The 26,175-nt window shown below is 44.1% G+C and overlaps 1 protein-coding gene across 1 annotated transcript in view; it reads left to right on the top strand.

The window, feature by feature from the left end:
* Positions 1 to 1,490: 1,490 nt before the first annotated feature.
* Positions 1,491 to 26,175, top strand: part of LOC133023063 (RNA binding protein fox-1 homolog 3-like) — a 116,094-nt gene continuing 91,409 nt past the window's right edge. Inside the window, exon 1 of the mRNA XM_061089995.1 lies at positions 1,491 to 1,574. The gene's annotated coding sequence lies outside the window, so the exon portion shown is untranslated. The remainder of the gene's footprint in view (positions 1,575 to 26,175) is intronic.

Genomic DNA, 26,175 nt, shown 5'->3' with positions numbered 1-26,175 from the left:
TCTGTCAAATTTGAACTGCAATGCTATGAAAATATAAAGAATTACACCAAACAAAATAATCAGTGGACATAGATGATAACGTTGTCAGTATTCATGTAGATTCCAGGGATGTAAGAAATTATAATATCAATAATTATAAGCACAATTTATACCAAACTTTTCACAGCTCTAAATGCAGCTCAAAGTGTTTGGGAATTAATAGCCGCTTAAATTATAAAATCTTTAAATGACAACAAACATGTTCAGCACTCTTGATAACGTGATGATGCCTACCCAGTAGTTTCTATCTTCTTGCTCTGTGAACTTGTCGTTTCTTCTGTAAAGTGAACAATGGGATTTTAGATTCTCTTCTTGCTGTTGCTCTTTTTTTGTGAAGCAGCTGTTTGCTCTGCGTGATTTTTTGTTTACCTGCTGTAAAGTGACATTATCGTGTGTTTATTTGTCTCTTGATAACACATACAGTATATTCCCGACACCCTATAATTTGCTCTGGAGCCGACACTGGAGATATGGGATTTTGAAAGCTAACAAATGCTTCATTATTCAACTTTATTAAAAATGACTAATTTAGCGACAGATGTCCCGACCAAGAATGAATCGCAGTTAAAACGTAGAACATGTGTCAAATCATGAGTGAATCGGAATATGTCAGCGGCGGGTGCTGGAGCTAAATGGGGCTCTTATTAAGCACTCTATAATCATTTTGAATGTGGGCCAGGGGGGCGGTTTGATGCCTTGTTTGGGAGGGCGTCAGGTTTAAACCCTCTCTCTATCTCAGGAAAGCCTATAGATTCCTCCTGTGTGAACACCGTTAGGATCCCGGCAGGATTGCAGAAAAAACAGTTGCTCGCCTTGTAACAGGAGTGCGTAAAGAAGAGAACATTAAAAATGTTATGTTACATTTTCACAGTGTTTGTTGGTTTGTAAAGTTGTTTTACAGCCACTTAGACTAATTGTGTGTTTAAATGAAAGTAAACTCCAACGCATTACCGTCATCAGATTTGTGCAAAACAAAGAAAAGAGCAGTGATTGAGGTTTTGAGTAATCCCACATTCTCATTTACTTGATGAAGCATTTACAGATTTATATCATTTTCTCATATCAAGAAGCTGAAGATTCTTATCTTTTTTGTGCTAAATTGCTCTCATCATCAGTTTGGTCATTTGCACGGCGTTGTTAGAGCATCCTGACTCAGTTGTGCAACTTTATTGATTCTAGACAAGCTACCTATCTGTATTCGTCATTACATGTAAGGTCAATAAACCCCCGAAATCAATATTTATAACAATCGATGCTGCATTCTCTATTATTTCTCTTCCTGTGCAATGATTTCCTTTGATTGAATTTGCCTTTTTTCCCCTCAGAGCGCGCTATGTGTCTCGCTGCTGGAGTGCATGCACTTGCCCCTTGCTGCTTCCTGTCCGTTTCAATGACGCCTGCCTGTGTTTCTTTGTGTCCCTGCAGGAAACACGTTGTGTAAGTCAGGAAGCATTGCTGTCTTCGGGAACGTGGTATACGGCGGCCTGCTGAACGATCACCTCTGGCATTTGGGAGTGCCCCTCTTTACAAGACTGGTAAGAGCAGCAGGCCCCTCTGTGCACACTTACCTCCATTTTGTCGGGAGAGTTTCATGCGGTTCTGTTGAATCCAAACAGGCTTCAGGTGCAGAATTCCCCAAAGTCTCTAATGGGCTGCGTTTGATGCCTGCTCTGCTGACATGTGTTGGTTGAAGTTATACTCAGCTCACAGGATGTGACAGTCGTCTGCTGCGGATGTTAGACGAGGGAACTCCTCTATCTAAGCATCTTGTTAAATATCAGACTTTTTAAAAGGTTTTCTGTGCTCTCTGAAGGCTGAACCGTCGGTATGGGAGTCCCATGTGGGGCAAAACAAAGATGCGTCTTCTCGGGCCCGGAAACACAGGTGCAGCCACGATGTTTGTGGAATTTTATTTCCCTGTCGAGGCCGGACTGCTGCGTAGTTTGCACTGAGAAAAGAAGCTGATTTAATAATTAATGAAATGTAGTTTTATGGCAACAGCTTAGAAAAATTACAAGGTTTTAATTAAGAAGTGGATTAGTTGAAGTCTGTGTTAAGAATTAATGACAAATGTCCATCCCTTATTGTCAAAGGGAAATTGAATGTTTGTTTTACACTTACTCTCACTGGTGCTGGGAGAGAAGCTGCAGCACAGCAGAGAGTTTTGTGAACGAGGAATGCGGAGAGCAATTTTTCTAAAGAAAAAATAAATTCAGCGCAGCACTTTTTCTTCCTGGTAATTACCCTCTTTCTAAGCGGGTCGCAAGTTTTCATCAATGTTTATTATTGATTAAATCTGTCGTTGTAGCTGTCATTTATGAGTCGGGAATTACTGTTGATTGGTGCACAAGGGTTGCATATAATTGGGTTACATTAAATAGATAATTCAGCTGATCTCATAAATGTCTAATGTGAAGGCTTGTTTGATTATCAATTAATGTCAAACGGAGATGCGAGGGGCTGTTAGGATTCCTGTTGAATTCGCTTGTGTTGCATGTGGCAACGCGACTGTTTCTATATCTGCACAACTGTAACCGCCTGCGGCTCGTACGGTGAAATACATATATTTTATATAATATATGCACTAATGAATTCAAAGTAAACACCAAGCATGCACACACACACTCACACACACACTATCCAATAAACACGTCTGTGAAAGATCCATCAACTGATAAAGATGTCCGACACGACAGCGGTAAGAGGTGTCAATTAGACACAAAGAGTTACTGATTTGACCTGTAACTCATAAGGAGGATGCAAAAACAGAGAGTGGAAAAAAATGTTCACAAATCAATAAGTCAGAGCCTAGCATTTATTTAGCATAATAGGACGTTTTTAGAAAATAATTAACTTATTCAATTCCTCTTAAAGGGGCAGTTGGATTTGACGCATTCGTTTTTTTCCCCTCCTGTTCAGGCCTGCTCCTTGGTTGTGTAATATATGATGTGGCTCTGCGACTAGATTACCATAATGATGTCACAGTGATGTAATCAGGGTTAGGGTGAGCACCGGAATTCGAACAGGAAGCTGGTTTAAAATCTGAAAAATCACCTGTCGTCCCACCGGTCCTTGTGTTCCTCCTGCACGTTGATGCTGAAATGTAAACAAATATACAGGTTTGATCTGAACCTGCGTTTGAGCACGTGGACCACACACACACACACACACACACACACACACACACACATGTGTTACTCATGTTTTCTGAAGACAGCTAACGACCGCTGTCATGGCGTTCACATCCATCTCGGACCGCTGAGTAACGACTGAGCTCACAGGCCGCGGCGGCGCTCGCCGGAGTGAGGGGGGGGGGGGCGGGAGACTTCCTGCTGTGACAGCAAGGCGTGGCCTCGTGTTGCACTCGTGCGCCCGCCGCCGAACACACCAGGTCCGCCCAGCAGTGGTATCAGCATGACATGCAGCAAGCCTTCACATCCCACCGACACACAGCCCCTAATTACTGCACAGCCCTGCCAGTTTGCAGCCCTGGGCCAGTATTGCCTGCTCAGTGCCAAGATGTAAACACTGCATTATTAACACTACATACAGTCTGTGCACACGGCCATGTTTAATATACTCCACGTATGTCTACACAGAGGCGTTTCTTTTAGTGCGATTCTTTACGTGGAGCCATACAGTGGATTTATTGTTTCCCAGACAGTGAGCTTCCAAATTCAGCAGATGGGCGATTTGCTGCATATAGTGTAATGTATGCTTACAAATGATGTTTAATGATGTCTTGCGGGGCCGGGAAGCAAAACATTACCGTTTTCAAGGCTAAATATGCAAGCTGGAGTTAAATAAAATAAGTAGCGCCATGTTTTTTTTCTTGTTATTCGATGCGTATTTATCGTGGGGAAGTCTTGACGGCATGGCACAGTTTCCTCATCATGTCCGTCTGAATGCTTTCTCAAAAAACGCCCAGAATTCACAAAAATCTGGAGGAGGAAATGTGAGGCTTTCATGTTCCTTTTTTTCTTTTATCTTGTTGGCTGTAAAGCAGATTTCAGATTTAGGTATAAGGAATCTAAAAACGCTTTATCACCCAATCAGACCCTCTATGTGTATTTGTTTACTATAAAATGGCAGAGGTGCCTGAAACATTTCTGTAATAATAATAAGACATGATCCTGGTGTTCTTATTTCAATCAATCAATCAATCAATCAAATTTTATTTGTATAGCCCATATTCACAAATCACAATTCGTCTCATAGGGCTTTAACATGGTGTGACATCCTCTGGCCTAAACCCTCAGCAAGAGTCAGGAAAAACTACAAAAAAAACCTGTTAACAGGGTAAAAATACGTAGAAACCTCAGAGAGCCACATGTGAGGGATCCCTCTCCCAGGACGGACACATGTGCAATAGATGTCAAGTGTAGGAAAACATCATCAAGATTAAAGTTTTTCAGCAGCATTGATAGGGTAAACATTTTGAAGGATAACTTCAATACGGTATGTCAAGCAGTCCTGCTGCAATCATAGTCTATTTGCAGCTATTACCATGATAGCTGCTATAAACGTGGCTGGTGTAACCTTTAGAGCAAGAAATCATACTTCAGTTATTTGATTTTTATTTGTCTTTGCTTGTGATTATCTTTTGCTGAGTGCCATTTAGCTGCAGCACCTCATACAACTTCCTGTCTCCACAAGAACAATGAGAGTGCTAATAAATGCAATATTAAAAAGTTGTAATCCTATTAGACAGAGAGAGACAGAATTGAAAACACAACTTTATTTTCCTGATGTTCCGTTGCTGTATTTCAAACTCCACCGTCACTCTGCGCAGCCTGATTCTCACGCCCGGCCGTATTCAGCATTGAAATGTCAGTACCTACCTGTGGAGCCGGTGAAGACAGATAAAAACGAGTGGAGCTGTGGAGTTGTTAAACGGGTCTACTCCATAAAGTGAAGTGTGTGATTAAAGAAAAGTAACTTGGGAGACTCGGGCTACAGCCGCCGTCTCCTCCTGTCTTCAGCCGACCGGCCGCTTCTCTCCCGCCAGCGGAGGCCGGACGGCGCTGAGGCCGAGCGTTTGATGCCCGACTCCCTGTAACACCACAGGAAAGTTGGAGAGGTGGAGAGTGAGCAGCGCTGCACGTTGCCTCCTCTGGAGTCTCTCCTAATGACAAGATCTGAGTGTAGCTCGGCAGAAGAAGCTCCGGGTGCAGCAGTTCACCACAGAGCAGAGGTGAGATGGTCATGAAATATTAAGACAACAGGTTTTTGGAGTCAGTCGAAGGGCCCGAGACAGACGGACATTTTAGGGCCGAACAAGCTTCACTTGTGTGAGGCCTTTCACTTCCTCGTCTCTTTGAAAGCTCTATCTTTATAATGGATGGCAGTGTCTCTGGGGAGTGTCTAGACTATGGTGGGAAATCTAAATGGTTGGGAAAGCCACTCGCATCCTTGGGTGAGGAGAGTGGAGCATGGGAGAGAGATGCAGTTCACGGAGGAGACAGGAAGCAGAGGGAGGACAGCTCTGCACCCGGAGCCGGGCCATCTCCACCCAAATTCCATTTCTCATCTCTAATTGAAGAAGATTCCTAGAAAGAAGACATCGGGATTATGCGATGCTTAAGTGCCCTCAAATGCGGATTTTCTGCCATTTTTTTTCTTAATCCCTCTGACCCCATCTGCCCTTAGCCTCAGACCATGATGCTCTCTCTCTCTCTCTGCATCCACATCACCCCCCGTCTGGCTGCTGCCTCCCCTCCGGTCTCTCCCTTATTTTCTATTTTGCCTCCACCCTTTTTTCTGTTCCTCCATCTCTCCCCTCAGTTATTTATGAGCGGGACTTGAAATAGACTTCAGTATTTGATAAAAGCGCGATCCTTAATCCGAGTTGCCTGAGAAGTGCATTTCATTTTTATTTCCCATCAGAGATTGATGTAGGAATGGGGCGGTTACCCACTCTGTGATTGCTAATGTAAATCCATTGGGTTCTGGTGGACATGTATAAAGATATGGAGGACTTGTATGTGCATGGTAATGCCACAGATAAGAGATTGTGTTTGTGTGCGTGCGTGTGTGCGTGTGTGTGTGTGTGTGTGTGTGTTCATGTGCGTGTGTGTGTGTGTGTTCATGTGCGTGCAAAGGCTGGTGATGTGAGGAAAGAGGAAAGAAGAATTATGCCCTGCTTCCCTTGATTTATCCAAAGTGCATTTCCCTCCAGAAATCAACCATTCTTCTTAAACATCGCAATATTTGCAAAATCACTAATTACATTTTTTTTTTTTTTACCGCCAGCGTGCCGTTTCATATTTCACTGTTCACTTGTGCCTTTCTGAAGGAGGTGGGGAAAAAAAATAAAATGGGTGATAAATTTAAGATGACAGTTACGCCATACGCATGAGGCCCCTTGTGTATCAACTCGCTCAAAGCCAGCTGCAAATTTAACTCAGCCTCCTTATGTGGCAATTACTGATGGGTAACATAACCTGAATATATCTGCTCTGTTCATTACGCCAATGTTCTCTCTATAGCTGGCAAATGTTCTTTAGGATCCTACAGCAAATTAGCTCATCCCCCAGGACGTCTTTTGTTTTATTGGATGATCCTGCACTAGAGGATGCCGCAAAACCGCTGGAGCTCTCCGCAGCTTGGCCCCGGCCGCCACAGGGTTAATATTTAAAAGCGCCAGCTCCCGGTCGTGTATTGATGATATGTTTTGAAAATTGCTGAGGCAGGCTCATTGTTACAGTGCTGTCTAGAAGATAGCCAAGCCCCCCCCCCCTCACACACACACATATACACACACACATGCACACACACACACACACACACACACACCCTCCCTCCCCTCATCCTTCCATTTTTCCCCCTCCCCCTTTTACAGCCGCCAGATGGAAAACACACTAAAGCATGTAATGTAATATAGCCTGGCACAGAGAGGTGTTTCACAGCAACTTCATCTGGCCGCTGATCTGTCACTAAAAGGGCTTCTCACCAAACACACGCCTGGTCACCAACCTATAAGTGTGGGAGAAAAAAAATGAAAAAATGCACAGACACACACACACACACACACACACACACACACACACACAGGAAGAGAGTGAACCAAATCAGCTAATAGTAGAAAACAAGTGGAAAATAGGCTGTGCCTCCCAAATTGCCTGTGGCATACTTTATGGTTTTCTCTGAAATCCCCCCCCTTTTTTTCCCTTCTTTTCAGCGTTGTTTTCTTCTTCTTCTTCTTCTTCTTCTTCCTCATCTTCTTCTTCATCCTCTTCGTCTTCTTCAATGAACTAAAACTGTCACAACTCTCGAGTGCGACGCGGATCAGTAACACACGGTGAGAGACAGAGAGGAGCGATCCCGTTAGTCCTCCACTATCACCAGCATCATCATCATCATCAACACAAGCGGCCCCCCCACCCCCCTCCTGCCCCAGCACTCTCCACCACAAGTCCCAGCTTCCTGCCTCCCCCTCTCCCCCCCACCCCCACCGCTCCCCCTCCCTCCCTCCATCCCTCCCTCCCCGGGATGCTGAATTTTACAGTACCGTCTGCAGGATCCCGGTTTGTTGGGCGCACTCCTCCTCTGTGCAGAGCAACTCAGCTCCGGTGGAGGGAACGCTGGAGGCAGCTGTCAAGCGCAGGCTGCTGCTCTCGTTGAGCCCCGGTGCTGTACCGACTGATTTCACATTCACCAATAAGAGACGGCAAAAAGGGGGGTGAGAGAGAGAGAGAGAGAGAGAGAGAGAGAGAGAGAGAGAGGGAGAGAGCAAGAGAGGCAGAGGGAGAGTCTCCAAGTGAGTGGTGGTGGTGGTGTGTGGAGAGAGGCAAGTAGAGTGGAAGAGTGTCAAAAGAAAAAAAGAGGTTACAACACCTCCCCAGCTCTCTCTCCATCCTTTTTCCCCCCCCTCGTCTCTGCTTTTTTTTCCAACCCTCCTCTTTGGTTGGCTCGGAAGAAGAAGAGGAGAAAGAAAGAAAGAAAGCAAAAAGGAAGCAAAGGGGGGCTTTTAAAACATTAACTGAAGAACACGCTGCTTGTAAAAGAAAGACGCGAAAAGAAGAAGAAGAAGGAGGGTGAGGGGGGGGGAACCTCAAGTCAAGCCCCATTGAACAGTTTAGAGGGAGGGCTGCCTCAGTGGAGCAAGGGATCAGCAGAGCTCTCTGTCCAAACGCTCGGACTCCTTCCTGACGCGCCCCCCCGCTGGCCGGACTGGTCCCAGTGCTCGGCCCCCCAGCTCACGTCTGCACCGCCTGCCCCCCCCGCCTGCTCACACCTGTCCCACTTCCAACCATGATGATGTACTTTTGGGTGAGTACCGGTCCCACAAAGTGTGGATCTCTCCTCCGCTCACACTGCACCAGCACGGGCAGGGAGTCGGTGTGTAGATGTGTGTGTGTGTGTGTGTGTGTGTGTGTGTGTGTGGGATATGCGTTCGAGTGTGTTTCATCTCCCTACAGTATGCTATGCAGCGTGTGTGTGTGTGTGTGTGTGCGTGAGAGAATGTGTGTGTGCGTGCGCCACTGCACCTCCCACATGCATGAACAGAGCTGATGGTTTTCCACTTTCATGTGTTTTATTGATGCTGGCTGCTGCAGATGCTATAGAGGCCTGCGTGTACGTGTCGGGTTTATTCAGCCTTTAAATGAGAGAGGATGTTGGAGCGTGATTATTACCCACACTAATACCTTTACAAGTATTGTTATTCAACTTCCACTGACAGTCCAAAAATTACCCAGCATGCAGTATAGTGTGTGTGTCATTTTTTTCGAAACTGTCTCTCCCCAATTTAGTGCCGGCATCTCAAAAAAAAACGAGCTGCTCTGGGTCTGCTGGGGACACATTTAGATTTCTTCTCGTCTGCTTCTGTGTTTCAAACACTTTTGTGATGTTGTTGTTTTTGTTGCCCACATCTCGAAGTCAGCCACAATTCCGCCTTCCTCCTTTTTTTTTTTCTTCCCGCCTTTCAGTTTTTTTCATAAATTAATCGACATTAAGCGCAGATTGAGGATGATTACAGATTGTCGACTGGAGCTGCTGATTAATTCTGTTTGAGATCATGTGTGATTAGTCAGATTGGTTTTGTCTCCTCGGTGGTTTTGTATTCTCACTACAACAATACCGGGCCCACTGCTCGCTGCTTTCTGCATTTACACTTTTTGTAATTTCTTACCAGTGCACATTGCACACCATTTAATCCCCCACTGTTTTTCGCTAACTTCAGTGTTCTGTACCTTCACAGAAAACAAAGCAAATTAAATTATTCTCTAATGCAACACATTTTTCCAGCATGGTCCCTGTAAACAGTCTGAGCTGTAATGCAGTCACAGTGCAGTGCATGTGTGTGTGTGTGTGTGTGTGTGTGTGTGTGTGTGTGTGTGTGTGTGTGTGTGTGTGTGTGTGTGTGTGTGTGTGTGTGGATATCGATCGTGAGTTCAGATTTCTGGGGAGAAAGCATCTTTTTTTTGTGGAGGGGAGCAAAAAAAGTTTTTTTAAACATGGACGACTCCATTATAAATGACTTAATACTTGAACCAGTTTTTTCCCCTCTGTATTTTTGGAAGCGAGGTTAAATCATGAATAACAAAAGCATAATAAGCGTGCCATGAATGAAACAGCGCTGCATATTGATTTAGAGCTCAGATTCCTGTGGAGAGGGAGAGAGTTGGATGTTTTTGGGGCCAGAGGAACTCCAAGTGGAGAAATGAGCCCGCGTTTGAACGACAAGAAAAGTTTTCTTTTTTGGTTTCCAAGTCGAGTGGATGTGACAGGAGGGTTTATGATTTCCACATTATGTCACAACTCAAAGAAAAAGAATACAGCGTGTACTGCAATGTTGTGCGCCTCCTCTTTTTTTTCCCTTTTTTTTTTTTTGAAAGGCCTCACTCCAGTGCAGGCCTCCCTGATCCTCGGAGCGTTTCTCCTGGGTACCGGTGCTTATTGAGAGAGTCTTGTCACTGTCTTCTGGCCTCTTTGAAGGTTTGCTGTGAGGAGGCTGCTCACCTTCCTCCACCTCCAGTTTCATCACTAATTCTCCCTCCAGCATTCAGACAATACACACACACACACACACTCACACACACACACACTGAGTAGAGGGAAGCCGTGATGCTGACAGATTCCAGCCCCGCAGGCTCATCAGTGTAGCAGTTAAATATTGAACTGCTTTAACTTGTTATTCACATGAGGAAACGCGTTATTATTTCGCTCCGAGCGTTAGTTCGGTACACGACCCCTTGTTTTATCGTTTACCTTTAAAACCTCCCGAATACCGTCCGCTCTGTGTTGCTGGTGGTCAGTGTTTCCACAGTGAGACTTTAGCCATTTTGCTGCATTTTGCCGACAGTTGTTAGGATGATTTCTTGTCTGGATAAAGAAGACTAAAAACAAGACGGAATAACGTCTCCAGCATTTAGAGAATTTAAGGAAAAAATGTATTTATTGAGGAAATGGAATCAATCACTCATCTATGATTTGAGATAAAAAACGATTGAGTAGAAAGCTAAATTGCTGGTTTTGTATCATACAAATCATGAAATCTTGGCCTTCAAGAAATTGTGACGGACATTTTGTTGACGAAAAGATCGGAGAGAAATCGTGGTCACATTATAAAATGAAAATGATTGTTATATACATTTCAGACGAGGTAAATCAGCTTTAAAACTTTTAATATGAAAAATAAACTCTACGGTGATTTCTAAAACATTTCAAATGACCGAGAACAAAGGACAGATATTCTCTCGTCACTGCAATGTGTTGAGGTTTCGGAACTGTCGGTGTAACAGATGCTGTTCGTCATGATCAAAAGTAATTTTCCCACAATGCTGATGATAAAGTTCTTAATTAATTTTCAAAACAAGTAATTTGAAAGCAAAGCAACGGGGTCAAGCGAGTGTAGTTGGCTCTTTTTTCATGTGATATAATTCAAACAGATTAGAGATTAATAGATGTTGAAATTAATTTTCGCCAGTGCCCTGGTGTGATAACAGGAGCGGGAGCATAACTTTTTTGAACTCCTAAATAAGCAGGAGTTATCAATCCTGAAAATTATGAATGTCTCCAGCTTCTTGTGACAAAGTAATAGAATTATGGATATCTCCTCACCATCTCAGGGTTTTCCTCTGCAGACCCTAAAACCAACATCTGCTCTGCTGCAGAACATTTGCAGAGCAGCACGACGGGTGAACCAGCCAGAGCATTACATTATACGTGTCACTCCTGAGAAAAGGATCATCATAACTGGTGCATGATCAATGATTTACCGACTATCCCTGATATCTACTCGGTGTGTGTGTGTGCGTGTGTGTCAGTCGGCCAGCGTTTAGCTGCGAGAGGAGGATGGGACCGCCTCCTGTTTGAACTGCAGGTGGTGAGCATTACCTGCGGTCCCTCCGGAGGCCTGTCAGCCGTGCATCAGTCTGGGGAACCTGCAAGCTCCCCTCATTAGAATATTTATTCACCAAGCAGATGTTCTTATCCAGGGCAATTACCTTTGGCTTACATTTCCCTGTTGCCCACTGATATAGATGAATGTGTATACAAAGACGTCCCGGGTTATGCATGGGGCCCCCGGGTGCCACCCACCTCTCTCACCCATATGCAGCCAGCGACCGGCTGCTCGGCCACAGTGTGCAACCCAAAACCCAACCTCAACTCCACTGTGGTAATTGGAAGAAGTGGAGGCACATCTCCCGCGATGGCCACATAGTGATGGAGAGGCGGCCTGTATATCATTCTCTCCACCCGGCTGTTCCTTTGTATTAGGGACAGAGAGAAAAAGGGAAGAGGCATGGAGTGGAGAAACCATGCATGCTTCTGTCCTCCCCTCAGTGTGATGAATAATTTAGCAGTGCAGGGCCCTCGCTGTCGAGTGGAGATGGTGGTAATGGGGAGGCTGGATATATATGGCATGGCAAGGAGCAATGGTTTACGTTAGACTTCCCCGACCAACGCACTCAAGTGTGCCACAGGCTGCTCAGCAAGTGTGTTCGGCCTGCATTAATGCTTTGTTTTTTATGTGTAAAACAAAAATCGACAGAGACGTCCACAAAACACCGGCGTAAAAATGAGCAAGGAGCTGCTTTGAGGCTTTGGATCGTTGGTCATTAGCAGGAGTGGATTCCTTTTAGGCAGACGCTCAATCAAAGCTGTTGTGATTTGGTCTTATACATGGTGCATTACAATGCAAATTGTATCAGCAGTTCAGATTTTTGCCGGGATGAAGAGTAGCTGGAAGCACTGCTTTATCCTCCCTTATTCCACACAGGAACTATATGTTCAGCCTGTGTGGTGCTACGGTGCAGTGGTAAGGTCTCAGCCCCGGTGAGGCTCGCTGTGTGGAGTCTGCAGCTTCACCGGCAGACCATGTTAACATTCACGGCGGACGACGTATAGATGGAGGGAGGCACAGTTGCTCGCACCCCGCTCTGGGTGGGAGGGCGGCGAGTCCGGGCCGGCGGTTTCATATTGCAAGATGAAGTGCTCGCAATCGTTTGTTAATGTATTAATTGATCTGTGTCCTCAGACGAGCGAATCAGGAGTAGTGTCACGTAGACTCTTTAGTACTCCCCGAGACGCCTTCATTAGATGCTGCTGGCCGGCTCTCCACCCCCATCACAGGGCCACGCCGCCTCACACTTTACCTGACTGCTGTAATAACTTGAGACATTTCTATCTCCCCCGGCAAGTCCTCCGACAGCCAGAACAGTTTGGGGGGGGCTTAACATCCCCATGTGAGGCGCTTCTTTAAAAGGCTTATTTTGCAGGTGATTCACTCCGGGGGGGGGTAGGGGGCGGGACGGAGAGGAGGGGGCGCGTGGCGTTGTTTTGTACTGCGCCGTCGCTCTCCTTTTCTTACAAGTTTCGGGAGTGGCTGTTGCAATCAGTCATTAACTTGCAGCTTAATGTTTTATAATCTGGAAGGCACACACGTCTTTGTGGCGGAGCTGATGTAACGGCCTCCGCTGCAGAAGCCGAGGAGCTGCTCCATCCAAGAAACCTGTTATCTGTTTAACCGCTAATACCAGCGGGATTAAGGGCATCTTCATCTGCTTGTAAACTGTATATTTTTCCAGTATAAACACATTTTTCCTTCTTTTTCCTTGAAACGCACAGGCTCCACCCTTTGCACTCTGCGGGATCATTAGCAATCAGGAGCTTTAACAATAATTCTGTCAGCTTTTGGTCTCTTCCCCTTGGGGCTAATGGGTCTAGAGCCCAGCTAATTGTGATTAGGCTCTGACAGCAGGTTTTACTTGCAGGATTTTCACACCACAGTCCTCTTTGATATTAGCTGCACAGCTGATAAAGAGATTAGATACAGAGAGAGGATGGAGAGGAGGTAGGAGACGGAGGAGGAGGGGGAGTGTTCTTAAACTACAGAAAGACACCTACACAGGGGAAATCACTGGCGAGTTTAGCAGAGGAAAATAGATCCGGACGCAGTAAAAGCCTTGCGCTCGCTTATTGCACCTGCTATCATTAGCGCTTTTGTACACATGGTCAGCCTCCCAGGGAAAAGTCATTATCCAGCTGTGCCGTTATTTTTCTGCTGTTTTCTCCTAGTGGAGTGTGACTTCAGGGCTATAGCCAGCGCACCATTTAATGCCTCCAACACAATAAAGGACTCTAGCCTTAATGATGTGGGATTGGATGGCCATGCCTCAGGTTGTCCAGGGGCTTGTGAGCTGTTACCACGAGCGGCCATTTTGCCTCGCCGCAGCCGAGGCTCCGTGTCAATTGAAGCCCGACCGTTTGGGCAGGAGGCGAAAGTAAAAAAAAAAAAATCGGATTTAATGATTAATGGCGGCGGCGGCGTTTGAAGGGCCCTCTCCGTCTCTCTCTCTCCAGGAGAAGGAGAGAGTGAAGGCGTGCAGCTCCGGCAGCAAAACAATGAGCCGGTGGAGAAGTAAGGATGGAAAGTTGCCAGCACCGACCAACTTGGCAAAACACAGGGCGGTATCGTCTGTATTTTCGCGAGTGAGTGAGTGAACAAACGCGGATGAGTGAATCACACGCAGCGGGAAGCGTTATTATGCGGAATAATGTTTTAAACTAAAGCAAAGCAGACATTTTACATCTTACTGACTCGGGGAAATTAAATATTAAGATAATGGCTCCTCCAACAAACGATGAGCCAAAGAAACTGGAGCGAAGGTTCAAAGATTTTGCCCCAAATTTCATGACGTCTTGAGCCTATAAATAGACTGAGACATCATTTGCACATTGACAGTAGGACCAAACGTGTGTCTCAGGATCACACCATGTGTCATTTAAGCCTCGGAGAAGCAGGAGAGAAAGTATTTCTTGGCAATTTAGATGCTATGGCCTAAAAACGTCCCGCTTCGGCTGATCCAAGGAAAGAAATAGCATCACTCAGCACTGATTCATTTGCAGACGTTCCCTTTCCTCTCCTTTTTCATTTCCAAATGCACTCGCACAAAAGTATCTGTTTAAGTGAGCCTTTCTGGTGCCAAATTCAATATACTGATGATCCTTTTTTTTTTGCAGTCGTATTTATTTGTTTTTACTTTTTTTTTTTTTTTTTTGTGCGGTCGGCCTGTTGCACTGGCAGTAACTCCAGAAGTCTCTCAAGGCAGTCCTTCATCCTCCTCGGCAGCGTTGCAGCAGAAGGTGTATGCATCGCTAACACGCCTGAGCCATAGATATGCCCTGAAGTGTCAGCTCTCACATGCGGAGGAGATTGGAGGAGAGGCCCCGGTGAGAACGGCAGCAACATATCCACTGGCAGCCCGCCACGCATGATAAGAAAAACCACTCCTGCCCTCTCTCTTTCTCTCAAATGTAATTTGTGCACTTTTCACTATTTCATACTCAGTTGTTCCAGCAGTCTCGTCAAGGCTCGCTCTTTAAAATGAACAAATGAAAATAACAAGCCAGAGGTTTTGTGATTGTTGCAGTGTCACTCTGACAAAACAAGTAAAAACCCTTAGAATTATCACCTTTGCATTTTCAAGCTTAGATCAAATGTGACAGCTAACAAAAATCACAGCGAGTCAAACACACCCATGATCTTTTGGAATATGCTTTCAGTTGTGTTTTCCTTGTAAAACTAATTTTGCCGTGAGTTAGACAATCAGTTTTCACTGACCTTTTTCCTGGGACTCTGCCTTATATTCTACATATATAGAGTATACAACCTCATGTTCCAATGCACATTGAAACATTCACCTGTTATACACACATTAACAATCTAGAACCTAGTCCCAATATTGGTGACAAATGTGTGTTTTATTATACACAAAAGGTTTGTATGATGAAATATGAGGCTTAATACTCCAACAGGACCAAAGCTAACAATCAGATCATTGAGGTCATGTCCACAGGATTTTTTTCAACAGCCTGAGGAGGAGTGTACTACTCTTTATTGTACAATTCAAAAAAAATACTAGACCATATCTCTGCGAACAACAGTCCCCTTAAAGTCAAGAGGCCAGAGGTAACGATTATTTGATATACATTCAGTATAAAAACAGCTTTTTTCCATGACTTTCGTTACACAGAGAGAGATTTGAAATTGCTGATAAACATTCCCAGGAATGTAACGGCGATATCCACTGGTGTTCTCCTTTTTTTATATGCGTTCATCTTTAGGGTTGCAGAGGCTCTCTTCAAAGCTTCTTATATACTCTTCTCAATCAATCCCAGTGAGTATAAAGCCACTTGTCACGTAAAAGGCTGAAGAAACAGTGTGGCACATGGGCTGTAAAATTAATGGCAGGAGAGTGACATTAGTGTTATAGGTTATTGACCGATTTCATGGAATTTATGACCCTAATCGAGAGGCAGTGTCAAAGGGAATGAAGCAAATAAGAATGGGGCTGACAGCACGGCCGCACTGTGGCCACTGGACGCCACAATTTGAGCCTTCCCAGTAAATCGTGGCCGGGACTTTACAAGTCTCGGCGGAGGCCCCTTCTCACTCTGGTTGCCCGGGTCCCGAGGCCATGCCCGGGGCCCACCTCCATCCTCCAGGTCAGACACAGCCAGGCTCAGTGGATGATGAGAAATGCTACTTCATCGCTCCTCATGTCAGGCCAGGACCTCTCTCGGTGTCAGCCTGTGTCCGTGTGCGTGTGTTTGTTATGTGTGTGTTTATGTGCATCCTCATCCACACACGTGCACGCTCCTGTCAGTCGCTTTTTTTTTGGTTTTGTCGAGGGGTAGGTGCCCGTTCTCATGTAGTTTTCATGATCATTATATAACCTGCTGTATATCTGTGGCTACTGGTTTCTGTTTCCATGCCCGGTGTGACCTGGTCAAAACTCCTGTTTAAGCTCCGACTAGAAACAGAAATATTCAGCAGCGTGGAAAGGGCCAGCCCATAAAGATGACTGAATTCCTGCTGATGAATAATTCTCAGTGAAAACGGCATATAATGTGACACGTTTGTCATTTTATCCCCAAAATAAATATATATATAAATGAATACAGGTGAGAGGACGGTGGCCAAAGATCACCAACACAGATTTTTTCTTTTCTTTGTTTCCCCTTGTTGTTTTAATACATAAAGGCAGAAGGACACTTTGTGCACCTTTTGCTGTGATAAACCTTTTTCACTGCTTTAAGGCAAAGAACGTCTCCAACACATGGTTCACAAGCAGCATTCGTATCATATCATGCACACGCACGATTTGGTGAAACTGTTGGCGTCGCCCTTATAGTTGTAATTTTTAAGTGTGAGAAATTGAAAAATTACCGACAGCTTTAGTATCTCCCTCTGGACCGCTCACAAAATGGCTGCGGCGCCACCATCACTGCCAGGTACAGCTGAATAAAATCTCATATCAACTAATATAATAAGTGCGCCTGATTTAATTTGAGCAATACACTGTTTTATGTGGTTTTGGGTGATGACTGCTGCAGAAACCACACATGCTGGATATACATCCTTCCAGTCCGGGAGGAGTTCATGTGCAGGTTGCGTCCTTGTCAGCACAGATACAACAAATTGGACGCCGCAGTGATGTCCACGCACAGCCTCTCCTTCTCCCTCTGATGATGCAATTTACATCATGTGGACCCTCGCCGATCCCTACTCACGCATGTGGAAAGTGTAACACTTGCTCAACCTTACATGAAAACAATCATATCTGACATGCAGAGCGGTGGCATCCAGGATCTGTGAATAGAGAGGAAACAGCACCTCTTCATGTTCATCATATAATCTATTCGGATGCTGTTGTCTTCAATCTCTTGTTCAGGTGCGTGGAGCTAGTGCTAAAGAGAGAGGCAAAGGAATTAATATTTAAAACAGGCTCACTTCACCAGGAGACGCTTCCATTCGTCTAAAAATAGAAGCTGACATTATCTTGTTGTCAACAACTTGGCTTGGACCTCCCAGCGAGGGGCGACTCTGTGCCGTGTGTTCGCTGGGGTCCTCCGGGCTGTGTGAGGACGGTCAGCTGTGGCGCCGGTGCCTCCACCGTTCTGCCCCAGTGCTCTGTGGCTTTGTGCAGTGGCTTTTGTGCAGCGCCCTAACCTGCTTTAAAAGCCCTTTAGTGCGGGCTCCGACATGCTGCGCTATCACATCGTGGCCTCGGCAGAATGTATAGAGCCATTCAGACACTGCGGAGTGAAATGAGTTTTATCCAGAGGTTGGCGATTGAATGTAATGGCACCCTCTCCAGGGACCGGAGTTTTCTATCCACTGATGTTCGCATTGATACGACGCGGCGCTCGCTCCGCACCGCTGAGGAACAGCTTGGTCTCAGCTCTTTTAAATTATGCATTTTCATGACTAGAATATGGGAAGAGAGTGTGCCACTTCTGGACGTTTACATCCAACAAAACGGATGCAGTGTCTTGCGTGTTGCACAACCAATGGCCGTGTGGATGCTTCAGTGTTTAGCTGCTGTTGCATCTTTTATTTTTTAAGGGAAATTATCACAGAAGTATTTTTTTGGGCTTTGGTGAGAAAGGAAAAAACTAAATGGGAAACGATGTCGCACGAGCAGAGAATAAATAACACTGATAGTTTTCGAGCTGATGAATGACATGTAATGAGAATTAATATCCATATGAATGTCATCGCTTGGGGTTTGAGAGCTGCCATGACAGCTTAATCCCGGGAAATGACAGAGACAAACAGAGAGGGAATGTCTCCGCCGCGCTGACTGATGACGCGCCGACAATGTGGACGGTGTGTTTCAAAATAGCGAAGAACAAATAAACAGGGACAGCCCTCTCGTCTTCTCATCATCAGCGCTGCCGTGGTATTTGACGGAGAGCGCGGCGCTATGCTTTTTAATTAAAAAAAGAAAATTCAATAACCTTATCAAGACTTGCCATTTTAGTTTGAGACGTATTGATTGGGCCGTTCAGTTATGCAGATCCTTTCATCTTCTGGGCAATTTTGCGTGGCGGCCTCTGGTTGCTGAAAAGATCTCATTTCGGAAAATCCATTTCATATATTATGCAGGTTATGTTTATTTTCGGCTTACAATACAATATTCAAATATGATGCCATGTCATGTACAGTGTCTTAACATGGAAGGGCCACAGATCAGAGGTGGAAACGGAGTCGGGTCCGAGGCAGAGCGGAGCCTCAGGGCAGGAAACGCTTGTTTTTCAAAAAGACTTTTAAACTGAAAACATGAGGTTGGAGTGGGTGAGGTGTGGCTGGAGGTGACAGAAATCCAGGACAAGATGGACAAACTCCTGTTTGGGAGAAAAGGGAAAATGCGCCACTGATGATCTGTCGCAGCGGTAGGCTAATTGCCCACACACCTCTGTGTATCCCCTTTTTTTTTTTGTTCAATATGTCTGCTAATGGAATTAAAAACATGTTGCCAGGGCTCTTTGCAATTTGGAAAATAAGTCCATTAAGTTCATTAATTTAATAATGGGCAATAATAATGAATAAAAAGTATTGCTCAATTAGAGGGGAGCGTACGGTTGGCTGTTTCACATTCATTTGAAATCACCTCAGTGTGCAATAGCTTAATGAGATTATAATGGAATTGATATCGCATAGGTAGTGAATTAAACCGTTACCAGAGAACCCATTAGGAGTGAAATTCTAATCCTAAAAACACTTGTCACAGCTAAAACAGGCTTCTGCTTTTGTTATTAGCCGTCAGGAGAAGTGGCGAAGAATCTGTCTCAACTGGAAAACAGCGTCTGAAGGTGAGTCTCTCACAGCGCTGATGATGAAATAAAGTGATTTTCCTCCATGTGTGCTAATAGCCGTGAATGTCAGGCAGCCCCTCAGTATGTGTTTGCTATTGTATCATTGCTGTATTGGTGGCATCAGCCCATTGATTCCATCAGCGGCCGCCTCCTCAGGTTTCATAGCCAGTGTTTCCAGACCAGCAAAGCTGCTGAGGACTTCAGTTAAAATTACACAGACAGCACATTCATAGTAATCTAAAAAGGTCAGGATAAATTACACTGCTTATTTCAGTGAAAAAGGCAGGTAATGGGATCCGCCGCGAGTAGTTTCTCCTGCTGGCCCCGGTACATTCTCTCTGGGCTATGGTGCAGATTTGACTCTTTGACTTTTACACGCTTGACACTCCACGTCAATTTACTGTCTCTGTCTTTAGGAGCAGCAGGAATTGGACGAGGTGAACTTTTTCCTTTTAAATCAGGGTATTACAATAATTTGAGGGTGTTTTATATTCCTAATGGCTTTTTTTTTTACAGGAACACTTAAAATAATGTGTCGTCGGAGGATGTTGTTAAAATCAGAAATAGATTGGTTCATAATTTAACTTTTCATTTCATGCGGCCGCGGTGATACATTGTTAGACGTTATCCGCCGTTTGTGCAGCTTCAGCAAGACAAGCATGTCGGTGTAATGTAATGTATTATTAGTGTCAGTCTTAATGCACTATATATAATGTATAATGTGCCACCATCACAGATTCAATCAAAAAATGGGATCTCCGCCGTGTGAAAAATGGGGAAACAGGGCGTTAATCAGAGAAAAAAAAAGAAACTCAAACAATTTACAGTAGTTTTTAAAGGAGCTGGCGTACCCTTGGCTGACAAAATGAGCACATTTTTTAGCCTGAGTCCTTTTTATGTTGGAGATATAGACCCATAAAAATGATTCAGATTGTTACTCCTATCCCAAATGGAAATATTGTGTTTTCACATACAAATCTTGTGGCTACACTTATATTCCCCACATAACATGCTTTTATGAATCCACAGTGAGCTGTGAGCTGAACGCAACATTTCTGAACAAGCAGGAAATACACCCGGAACAAGCCACAAAGTAAATCACTCACTGGCCAGAACATACAGGTGTGTTCTGACTCGGAGTTTGGTTGCGTAAGCCGGTGAAATCTCCTGACACAGAGCGCTGTACTCTGCGGCCAGAGTTTATTTCCTCATCCTGAACCATTGTGGCACATGCACACACACACACACACACACACACACACACACACACACACACACACACACATACACACACACACAAAAGAATGAAGTCAAATAAGGATTTTGGGGGGATGTGAGAGGAGAGGAGCGCAGAGATGACAGCACTGAGCATCCTAAAAAAAGAATGAAAGGAATTAATCAGGGAGATATGGTTGTCTGAGATATGAAAATAGGCTTGTGTGCGCGTGTGTGTGTGTGGGTGTGCACGCATGTGTGTGTGTCTGTGTGTGCGTGCATGAGCGTGGGCATGTGTGTGTCAGTCTCTCTGGGTGTGTGTTTGTGACAGAGAGAAATTGAGGTTTAAGAAAAGCAAAAAAACGCTGCTTGACAAAATGAGACAAAGAAAGAGGGAAACTCCCAGACATTCAAACTAAGTCCTGTGCAGAGGGAGCACTGTAAGCATGCTGCTGTATGTGTGTGCATATGGGCCAACATGTGTGTGTGTGTGTGTGTGTGTGTGTGTGTGTGTGTGTGTGTGTGTGTGTGTGTGTGTGTGTGTGTGTGTGTGTGTGTGCTTAATTAATATTTAAGCCACCTTCAGCATACCCTGGAAAGGAAGTAAAGGGGATTGTGTTCTCATGGATCCTTTAATCCTCTGAATTAGCAGTTTAATAACAAGAAGCCATTTGTAGATTAGTAAGATCAAGCTTCCAAGACGTGCTTGTGTACAATCTACTTAAATGCTTTGATTTTTGATGTCGGAAAATTCCAGTCACACACGCTGCGTATATACAGTGAGGCTGTGGCAGCGCATGTGCATTTATGGCTGCTATAGGGTGAGGCAGGTGCTGTTTCATTATTCATGTGTTTCTGACTTGTGCTGTAACTTTTAGCTGCAAATCGAAGCAGGAGATATGAATCAATAACCAGCTTGCTTATCAATTAATCATATAAGTCGCTCAGCAAAAAATAAAAAAGCACCATTCTCTGGTGTCAGCTTTTCAAATGTGATATTTGATGATTTTCACTCATACACACGGAAAAGAGTAAATTATCTATTCATTCTTTGATTCATTCTATCGATCCAAAAACCTTGAATAATTGATTTTGACCAAAGTTTGAATATAGGCGAGTTTAAGTTGGGGATGGAGCAACAAATATTACAGGTTCCTACTTGAAACAACATAAAATGTTTGATTTATTGAGTCTCATAGGTGGTGGGTGTGTGGGAAAATCCCCAGCATGCACCAGGACAACAGACAGCGCTTGGACGTAAATCAATTTTTATCTATGTGCATGTATTGTTATTTACGGCAGCCATCACAGAAAAAGGACAACGGATCAGTGACAGGTTACAACGTGAAAAGTTTATTGTTGATATTTTTGACATAATGGCGGCATGCAATATTTTTACATTATAACAAGAAACTGTTTTTTATACCATGTTATAACATGAGCAGTTTGATGTTATAAGGAGATGGGTTTGTTTCAGGCAGAGATGGACTTATTGTGATATGTCCTGAAAACAAGATCCTCCATCAACCCTAGCAGGAAGTAGAACCTAATCAAATCATGTAATTATAATAATAATATCCATTTTTCTCAATGTATTCATTACCACATTATAATAAGACAAATATTATAGTCAAATAACATTTTAACTCCTTGTTATGTTGTCCCGTGGCACCAACACACTTTCACAGTCCGTAGTGTTACACACATTTTCCCCTCTTCCTTCTCAGTTATCACTGTCACTTCCTCCGTCTGCTGTCGTACAACTAGTTATTTAGCGTGACTGCAGTTACACTGTGAGTTATACCGAGTACAACTGCTAACGTCCTCTGCAGAACTAGAGCAGATATAACATGGCTCATGTAGCAGAGCAGGTGGTCCATTAAATAGAAGGTTTTTTATTTTAATAAAGACACTGAGCTCCCGAATCGTTCTTGATGAGTAGATCTGTACGTGCACGGCTTAGTGCCATGGAAATACAGTGCTTCCATCTTTTATGTGCACACTGTTAAAACAAGGGAAAATGACTTTTAAATCCTGAGAAACTCACTTCTTGTTTAACTAAAATAATAATACCCTATGACATTTTATAACCTGAACAATTCACTTGTTTATCAAAGAATCATTTGCTGCAGCCTTGTGTTTGTATCAGACAAACAGCAGCATCCAGTGTCTGTAGGATGAAGGTTTGTTTTTTCGGCCACAGCAGCAATAAAACAGTCTGAAAAACCTGCCGTTAACTTTACGTCTATGGACTTTTTCATTTAACCATCCGATATTTTTTAAGTAAATTAAGGCTTTGTTCAGAAGCACACAGTTTTCCTACTAGGTGGGGGTGTTCAAACGATTTTTTTAACTTTCATGTAATCATCTTAAATCTTTTCTTTCAGTATGTTTCAAGTTCAGAAATATCAGTTGAAGTGTTCACAGGTTGAACCAACCGCTCTGTGTTCACCTGAATTATCGTACATGTTTGTTTTTCATTGATTTGCCATGGATGTTTCTAAGTGTGTGGGCCCTGCCTCAGTGTGTGTGTGTATGCCTTTTGCATGAACACAACCCTTCTGATCCACGCACACAACTACACACTCACGTAGATCCTATCTCCTCTATCGGCGTTCGGCGTCATCATTTGCAAGCGATGACAGCCGCCTCTGTTTAACCGCCGCAGATCAGCGTGTCACCGCCGCCGCCGTGTTTCTAATCATCCTCGCACAGAAAATCTCCGTCTTTGTTGCCATTTCGCTGATAGTGTCTGTGTTATCCCCGACTCTCCCACCCGGCCAATATCAGAGATTGATTGCTTTTGTCTTGTTATCGGGGGTCGTTCAGGTGAGATTGACATGTGCTCGCGGGATAAGGAGCTGCGAGAGGCTCTCAGACTGCAGAGGAGGTGGGGAGGTGGAGGTGGGGGGGGGGGGGGGCGTCTTCACCACAGTACAGTTGCGTGCATTTAAACATGCATGATGACCTGCATGAAATGTTGATGATGAATAATCAGTTGCATCATGGGAGCCATAAATGGGTCAAAGTGAGTTCCTTGCGCTTCACTTTCTGTTTTGGCAGATACACACGTGCGCAGATTCCCTTTTTTTTCCTCGTGCAAAGGCAGAGAAGAAATCATTTATATTTTCGCTCGACTCGAAAACTCTCGTCTCGTTTTTTTTTTCTTTTTTTCGCCGAGAGCCTCACCTCGGTCTTGCACTCCGCCGAAGTGATGGCGAGGAGGAGAAATGAAGACCTCAGACGGGCAAAATGTTTGTTGCGCACTGAATCCTCTCGGCCACTCTGCCTGGCAGTTGCCGGGTGGGGTGGCTTCATGCTCTGCACACTAGCCACACATTCTAAATAATTCACACTCTACTTGAGAATTCTCCAACGGACTCACTGCCGCCATTAGACACTCTCTGGCTGCCAGTTTTTTCTTTTTGCTTTTATTTTTCGGTGAGGCTTGTTTTTCACATTCTGACTTCAACATTACAACCTTTACCACCACCACCACCACCCCCCCCCAAAAAAAAACAGAGACGGAGGAGACGGAGAAGAAGACGGCGTGGTGTGGTGGGTTGCAAGGGGGAGAAGAAATGAAAAACTGGGTAATATCTCGGGTCGATGGGAGTTCATGGACAATCCAATATATAAAGGCGAGTTTACATGCATAACACTTCAACATTAAGATTTTTCACCGAGTTCAGCATATTTTCCAGAACTCTCCCTCTGCTCTTTTTTTTAATCTGAGACGCCTCTTTGACAATGTCTCCCTCATGCAAAATGCATGAGCTCTTGTGGATCGATACAGGCCCTTTAATCTCTCTACATAGACAGCTCCCGCGCTCAGGTGTTGAACCCACACCCATGGCTGCCGCCGCTGCAGCCCAGATCAGAGGCCGGGGAAGAGGGGGGGGGGTCAGGCCAAGCCACGAGGGTCACCAACACTGAGGTCGTGGTCCCTGAGGTGGTCCAAACTCTCCGATATCCGAGAAAGTCTTTTATGAAATGTGTCACGACTTCATGCTCCTCCAGAACAACACAGTCTGTGTCAAGACATTGAAGTCACCGTATCTCCGTTGCTCAACAGTGGTTCTGTCTCAATAGCCGTAGATGCCTTCATTAAGCATTTTACTACCCAGTTTGTCTTTTGTTTTTTCCCACACCGACATATTTTAACACGCACCAAAGTTGCTCATTACATGAAACACGCTGTGGTGGAGAATAAACCTCATTCATCTCTTTTGTGGGAATTTGTGGGAGTATCCCTTGTAGATTAAAAAAGACTTCTTATATTCTATACATTTCTCATCATCAACAAATCCTATGGACATACCAAAACAAACACTGAATGTATCCAACTAACAAATATTGAGTGTGTGTGTGTGTGTGTGTCCTCCCAAGCCTGATTTATTATTCCACTGAGCCACACAGCTCCAACAAACACCATCCTCCAATAAATAACCATTGGATTAATCAATGCTAAAAATGAAACCATATATTTGTGAACTGGTTTTAAAGATTTACATGATTAGTGGGAAACCGTGGTTCTGGATCTGAGAGCCACAGACAGAGAGAGTAAACCAGTGAGTGAGAGGCGGACCAAGCCATTGTTAGCTTTGGTATTTCCGTGGGATTTGTTGATGAACAAAATAAAGAACAGCGTTATCCTTAAAGTTTAGAATGTAAAAATATTCTTTGAGCAGAATCAGATCATGACATCTGGATTATTGGATTAGAATTTCTGATGTATTTAAAACCTCAACAGCATTCTTGTTTTGAAGCTGGTCCAGAGGGAGATGATTTTTCTTACACTGCTGTCGGGAGTTTAATCTACATCGTGTTTTTTAAGCCGATGATATGTTGTGCATGCGTTCAATCCTGATCTAAATGTATCCTGAGGAATGAAGTGATATTTCCTGTAAGTTCACATGCAGAGACAGGTTTTAATATTTTAGAACAGATAAATAATCATATCAATATAAATAAATGAGAAAGTATAATTTTCCTTTTACTTTATCGTTTGTTATTCTATATAATTGTCTGTTTGATTTAGTTACTTTACGACTTGTAAGTTTCTGTTTTCAAAAAGTCACTAATAAAGATAGACCTCATGACAGCTCCTGTAAAGTGAAGCCCAAGTGTTTTGATAGCCCCCCCGGTGGCTGGCTGCAATATATATCATAAATCCATCCACCTCAATGTTAGCAGATGGGACATGGACCAAACTAAAGTGTCACATAAACTTTTCTCAGAGATGATTCCTGTCCTTTTAGGTAAGTCTTATCACACTGATCTACGTTTAAGTGTTTCTAATAAGTTTGATTTACTCTCAATTGTTTGATGATATAAAAACAGACTGAGGCGTTATGATTGACAGATGAGACTGACTCTCGATTGGTCAAGCGTGTGAATCAGCAAGACGTCGATAGTGTGGCTCCATCGCTATACTCCCGATATTCCTATTGGCTTCATTTCTGGAGAGTCGAGACACGTTGTCCATCTTTATTCACGGTCCGCGGTCACTGCTTCAGATAAAATGAATGAAACAATTTGACTTATGAACAGTAAATGAGAGTAATCATCGTGTCATAACAGCCACTGGTGCTTAAAACTGTCCAAAGTAGTTATTTCAGGAGCTGCACTCAGATGACTTCGGTCTTTTGTTAGATCAGTTTGTGATACACATTATTACACGAGACGTTTGTTTGAAGCACTGCAGGCGTATTAATTGAAACCAGTTGTGTGTGATTGCAGGGAACTGTGTCTGTCACAGAAGCCGTGCCACAGAAAAAAGAAAGGCCAGCCCCCCCTCAGAACCCCACA

This window comes from Limanda limanda, chromosome 17 (genome assembly GCF_963576545.1).
Source record: "Limanda limanda chromosome 17, fLimLim1.1, whole genome shotgun sequence".
Classification (NCBI taxonomy): domain Eukaryota; kingdom Metazoa; phylum Chordata; class Actinopteri; order Pleuronectiformes; family Pleuronectidae; genus Limanda; species Limanda limanda.
Note: the sequence above shows the minus strand (reverse complement) of the source record. Positions and strands in the feature narration are given on the sequence as shown.